General features: G+C 44.5%; 1 pseudogene; it reads left to right on the plus strand.

Moving 5' to 3' along the window:
- The window catches only part of LOC128379755 (polypyrimidine tract-binding protein 3-like), a 15,492-nt pseudogene extending 8,597 nt beyond the window's left edge, over positions 1–6,895 (plus strand).
- The last annotated feature ends 481 nt before the right edge of the window (positions 6,896–7,376 follow it).

Raw genomic sequence — 7,376 nt, forward strand, 5'->3', positions numbered from 1 at the left:
AGAGACATTGAGGAACATTTAGAAACATTGAGGAACATTGACGAACATTTAGAGACATTTAGAAACATTTAGGAACATTTAGAAACATTGAGGAACATTGACGAACATTTAGAGACATTTAGAAACATTGAGGAACATTTAGAGACATTGAGGAACATTTAGAGACATTGAGAGACATTGAGGAACATTTAGAGACATTGAGGAACATTTAGAGACATTGAGAGACATTGAGGAACATTTAGAGACATTGAGGAACATTAAGAGACATTGAGGAACATTTAGAGACATTGAGGAACATTTAGAGACATTGAGGAACATTTAGAGACATTGAGGAACATTGAGGAACATTGATGAACATTTAGAGACATTGAGGAACATTAAGAGACATTGAGGAACATTGACAAACATTTAGAGACATTTAGAGACATTGAGGAACATTGAGGAACATTGAGGAGCATTTAAAGACATTGAGGAACATTTAGAGACATTGAGGAACATTTAGAGACATTGAGGAACATTTAGAGACATTGGGGAACATTTAAAGACATTGAGGAATATTGAGAGACATTGAGGAACATTTAGAGACATTGAGGAACATTTAGAGACATTGAGGAACACTGAGAGACACTGAGGAACATTTAGAGACATTGAGAGACATTGAGGAACATTTAGAGACATTGAGGAACATTGGGAAACATTGAGGAACATTTAGAAACATTTAGGAACATTTAAAGACATTGAGGAACATTTAGAGACATTGACGACCATTTAGAGACATTTAGGAACATTTAAAGACATTGAGGAACATTTAGAGACATTGAGGAACATTGAGAGACACTGAGGAACATTAAGAGACATTGAGGAACATTTAGAGACATTGAGGAACATTTAGAGACATTTAGAGACATTGACGAACATTTAAAGACATTGAGGAACATTGAGGAACATTGAGAGACATTAAGGAACATTTAGAGACATTGAGGAACATTTAGAGACATTGAGGGACATTGAGGAACATTGAGAGACATTGAGGAACATTTAGAGACATTGAGGAACATTGAGGAACATTTAGAAACATTGAGGAACATTTAGAGACATTTAGAAACATTGAGGAACATTTAGAGACATTGAGGAACATTTAGAGACATTTAGAAACATTGAGGAACATTTAGAGACATTGAGGAACATTGAGAGACATTGAGGAACATTGAGGAACATTTAGAGACATTGAGGGACATTGAGGAACATTTAGAGACATTGAGGAACATTGAGATACATTGAGGAATATTTAGAGACATTGAGGAACATTGACGAACATTTAGAGACATTGAGGAACATTTAGAGACATTTAGAGACATTGAGGAACATTTAGAGACATTGAGGAACATTGAGGAACATTGAGGAACATTTAGAGACATTGAGGAACATTAAGAGACATTGAGGAACATTGAGGAACATTTAGAGACAGTGAGGAACATTTAGAGACATTGAGGAACATTAAGAGACATTGAGGAACATGTAGGAACATTGAGGAACATTTAGAGACATTGAGGAACATTTAGAGACAGTGAGGAACATTGAGGAACATTTAGAGACAGTGAGGAACATTGAGGAACATTTAGAAACATTGAGGAACATTGAGGAACATTTAAAGACATTTAGGAACATTTAGAGACATTTAAAGACATTGAGGAACATTGAGGAACATTTAGAGACATTGAGGAACATTTAGAAACATTGAGGAACATTGAGGAACATTTAAAGACATTGAGGAACATTGAGGAACATTTAGAGACAGTGAGGAACATTGAGGAACATTTAGAGACATTGAGGAACATTGAGGAACATTTAAAGACATTTAGGAACATTTAGAGACATTTAAAGACATTGAGGAACATTTAGAGACATTGAGGAACATTTAGAAACATTGAGGAACATTTAAAGACATTGAGGAACATTTAGAAACATTGAGGAACATTTAGAGACATTGAGGAACATTTAGAGACATTTAGAGACATTGAGGAACATTTAGAGACATTGAGGAACATTGAGGAACATTGAGGAACATTTAGAGACATTGAGGAACATTGAGGAACATTTAGAGACATTGAGGAACATTGAGGAACATTTAGAAACATTGAGGAACATTTAGAAACATTGAGGAACATTTAGAGACATTGAAGAACATTTAGAGACATTGAGGAACATTTAGAGACATTGAAGAACATTTAGAGACATTGAGGAACATTTAGAGACATTGAGGAACATTTAGACATTGAGGAACATTTAGAGACATTGAAGAACATTTAGAGACATTGAGGAACATTTAGAGACATTGAGGAACATTTAGAGACATTGAGGAACATTGAGGAACATTGAGGAACATTTAGAGACATTGAGGAACATTGAGGAACATTTAGAGACATTGAGGAACATTGAGGAACATTTAGAAACATTGAGGAACATTTAGAAACATTGAGGAACATTTAGAGACATTGAAGAACATTTAGAGACATTGAGGAACATTTAGAGACATTGAAGAACATTTAGAGACATTGAGGAACATTTAGAGACATTGAGGAACATTTAGACATTGAGGAACATTTAGAGACATTGAAGAACATTTAGAGACATTGAGGAACATTTAGAGACATTGAAGAACATTTAGAGACATTGAGGAACATTGAGGAACATTGAGGAACATTTAGAGACATTGAGGAACATTGAGGAACATTTAGAGACATTGAGGAACATTTAGAAACATTGAGGAACATTGAGGAACATTTAGAGACATTGAGGAACATTGAGGAACATTTAGAGACATTGAGGAACATTTAGAGACATTGAGGAACATTGAGGAACATTTAGAAACATTGAGGAACATTTAGAGACATTGACGAACATTTAGAGACATTGAGGAACATTTAGAGACATTGACGAACATTTAGGAACATTGAGGAACATTGAGGAACATTTAGAGACATTGAGGAACATTGAGGAACATTTAAAGACATTGAGGAACATTGACAGTAAAGTTGTGTTTGTATATTTTCCTCTCAGGAATGTCGATGGCGGCTGTTCCCGGTTCCTTGGTCCCCCCCCCCCCGCGTCTCGCTGCAGGTGGCCCCCCCCCCCGGACACTCGGTGCTGCTGGTGTCCAACCTGAACCCTGAGGTCAGAGGTCACGCTCACACAGCAGCCGACCAATCAGAGCGCTGCAGTTCATCACATGACTTTATTAACACAGTTTTGTCTTTTTCAGAGCGTGACGCCGCAATGCCTCTTCATCCTGTTTGGTGAGGAACCGACCGACCAACCCATCAGTGATAGAGTGTATATATATATATATATATATATATCAGTGTATATTGAATATATTGTGTGTTGCAGGAGTCTACGGAGACGTGCAGAGAGTTAAAATCCTTTTCAACAAACAGGAGAACGCTTTGGTTCAGATGAGCGACGGCACGCAGGCTCAGCTAGGTCTAACATTTATTATTATTATTATTATTAAATGGCCTTTAAATATGTTACATATATTATATTTATTATTATATTATATTTATTATTATATTTATTATATTATATTTATTATATTATATTTATTATTATTTTATTTTTTTTATATTATATTTATTTATATTATATTTATTATTATATTTATTATTATATTTATTTATTATTATATTTATTTATATTATATTTATATTATATTTATTATTATATGTATTTATATTCCATATATAAATAATCATTTAAATTTTTTTATTTTTACGTTGTTCTCGTCCCAGCGATGAGTCACCTGAACGGCCAGCGTCTCCATGGCAACGTGATCCGGGTGACGCTGTCCAAACACCCGGTGGTGCAGCTTCCTCGGGGGGGGGCGGCGCAGGACGAGCAGACGCTCACACGAGACTTCTCTGGTTCTGCTCTTCATCGCTTCAAGAAACCAGGATCCAAAAACTTCAACAACATCTTCCCTCCGTCTGCCACGCTGCACCTGTCCAACATCCCGTAAGTCCCACGCTGTCCCACACTGTCCCACACTGTCCCACGATGTCCCACACTGTCCCACGCTGTCCCTCCGTCTGCCACACTGCACCTGTCCAACATCCCGTAAGTCCCACGCTGTCCCACACTGTCCCACACTGTCCCACACTGTCCCACGATGTCCCACGCTGTCCCTCGCTGTCCCTCGCTGTCCCACACTGTCCCTCGCTGTCCCACACTGTCCCACACTGTCCCACGCTGTCCCACACTGTCCCACGCTGTCCCACGCTGTCCCACACTGCACCTGTCCAACATCCCGTAAGTCCCACGCTGTCCCACGCTGTCCCACACTGCACCTGTCCAACATCCCGTAAGTCCCACGCTGTCCCACGCTGTCCCACACTGCACCTGTCCAACATCCCGTAAGTCCCACACTGTCCCACGCTGTCCCACACTGTCCCACGCTGTCCCACGCTGTCCCACGCTGTCCCACACTGTCCCACGCTGTCCCACGCTGTCCCACGCTGCACCTGTCCAACATCCCGTAAGTCCCACGCTGTCCCACACTGTCCCACACTGTCCCACGCTGTCCCACACTGTCCCACGCTGTCCCACACTGCACCTGTCCAACATCCCGTAAGTCCCACGCTGTCCCACACTGTCCCACACTGTCCCACGCTGTCCCACGCTGTCCCACGCTGTCCCACACTGTCCCACGCTGTCCCACGCTGTCCCACGCTGCACCTGTCCAACATCCCGTAAGTCCCACGCTGTCCCACACTGTCCCACACTGTCCCACGCTGCACCTGTCCAACATCCCGTAAGTCCCACACTGTCCCACGCTGTCCCACACTGTCCCACACTGTCCCACACTGTCCCACGCTGTCCCACACTGTCCCACACTGCACCTGTCCAACATCCCGTAAGTCCCTCGCTGTCCCACGCTGTCCCACACTGTCCCACGCTGTCCCACACTGCACCTGTCCAACATCCCGTAAGTCCCTCGCTGTCCCACGCTGTCCCACACTGTCCCACACTGTCCCACGCTGTCCCACACTGTCCCACGCTGTCCCTCGCTGTCCCACACTGTCCCACGCTGTCCCACACTGTCCCACACTGCACCTGTCCAACATCCCGTAAGTCCCACACTGTCCCACACTGCACCTGTCCAACATCCCGTAAGTCCCACGCTGTCCCACACTGTCCCACACTGTCCCACGCTGTCCCACACTGTCCCTCGCTGTCCCACACTGTCCCACGCTGTCCCACGCTGTCCCACACTGTCCCACGCTGTCCCACACTGTCCCACACTGCACCTGTCCAACATCCCGTAAGTCCCACGCTGTCCCACACTGTCCCACGCTGTCCCACACTGTCCCACACTGTCCCACACTGCACCTGTCCAACATCCCGTAAGTCCCACACTGTCCCACACTGCACCTGTCCAACATCCCGTAAGTCCCACACTGTCCCACACTGTCCCACACTGTCCCACACTGTCCCACACTGTCCCACGCTGCACCTGTCCAACATCCCGTAAGTCCCACGCTGTCCCTCGTTGTCCCACGCTGTCCCACGCTGTCCCACACTGTCCCACGCTGTCCCACGCTGCACCTGTCCAACATCCCGTAAGTCCCACGCTGTCCCACGCTGTCCCACGCTGTCCCACGCTGTCCCACGCTGTCCCACGCTGCACCTGTCCAACATCCCGTAAGTCCCACACTGTCCCACACTGTCCCACGCTGTCCCACGCTGCACCTGTCCAACATCCCGTAAGTCCCACACTGTCCCACGCTGTCCCACACTGTCCCACACGGTCCCACGCTGTCCCACGCTGCACCTGTCCAACATCCCGTAAGTCCCACGCTGTCCCACACTGTCCCACGCTGTCCCACACTGTCCCACACTGTCCCACGCTGTCCCACACTGTCCCACACTGTCCCACGCTGCACCTGTCCAACATCCCGTAAGTCCCACGCTGTCCCACACTGTCCCACGCTGTCCCACACTGTCCCACGCTGTCCCACAATGTCACAAATTGTCCCACACTGTCCCACACTGTCCCACGCTGTCCCACACTGTCCCACAATGTCACAAATTGTCCCACACTGTCCCACACTGTCCCACGCTGTCCCACGCTGTCCCATAATGCTCTTGTGTCGTGTCTCGCTGCAGCTCGACGGTCGGTGACGACGTCCTGAAGGATTTGTTCTCGTCGGCTGGATTCACCGTCAAAGCCTTCAAGTTCTTTCAGTGAGTCCAAAAAATCTGTTTTACTTTAAAAATCATCATCATCATCATCATCATCATCATCATCATCATCACCATCATCATCATCATCATCATCATCATCATCATCATCACCATCATCATCATCATCATCATCATCATCATCAGCTCAGTCTGCACAGATTAAAGATGTTATAATAACTTTATTTCATTATTAGAGAAGCTTCATGTTTAGAATAATAAAAGACGAGATGACGTCGTCAAGGCAACGGATCAATAAATCCTCAGCTTGAGTTTTTATAATGTTAATAATTATCATCTGAGTGGTTACTCAGATGATAATTATTAACATTATAAAAACCCCCCCCACCGAGGTCACACAGACCTTATCAAAGTTTAACAGCTGTTTCCTGTTTTAATCCCTGAGTCTGATGATGTCACTTCCTCTGATGTCACAGGAAGGACAGGAAGATGGCGCTGATGCAGCTGGCGTCGGTGGAGGAAGCCATCGAGGCTCTGATCGCTCTGCACGACCAACAGCTGGACCACAACCAGCACCTCCGGGTCTCCTTCTCCAAGTCCACCATCTGACCTCTGACCCCTGACCCCTGACCTGCTCCAAGTCCATCTGACCTCTGACCTGCTCCAAGTCCATCTGACCTCTGACCCCTGACCTCTGACCTGCTCCAAGTCCATCTGACCTCTGACCCCTGACCTCTGACCTGCTCCAAGTCCATCTGACCTCTGACCCCTGACCTCTGACCTGCTCCAAGTCCACCATCTGACCTCTGACCCCTGACCTGCTCCAAGTCCATCTGACCTCTGACCTTTCAGGCCCCAGACCCAGAAAACCTTTAATAATGAATTCATTATTTATTAAAGGTTCTGTGCTCCCCAACAGATATACATGTATATATCTACATATATAAATATAAATATAAATATAAATCCAGTCAAGCCTGAAATTATTCATACCTATACCAAATTTTGACTTAAAGTTACTTTAAGTCAAAATTTAACTTTAAGTTGTTTTTTTGACCGGAGGTGACCCCGGCGTCTCCCAGAAGACAATAAGACAATATAAAGAGGATCATCAGTGTGGAAAAAAAATATTTGTCAGTCATGTTTGACATTTGAACAAAAAGTGGCATGTCAAA

This window comes from Scomber japonicus, chromosome 19 (assembly GCF_027409825.1).
Source record: "Scomber japonicus isolate fScoJap1 chromosome 19, fScoJap1.pri, whole genome shotgun sequence".
NCBI classification, from domain to species: Eukaryota; Metazoa; Chordata; class Actinopteri; order Scombriformes; family Scombridae; genus Scomber; species Scomber japonicus.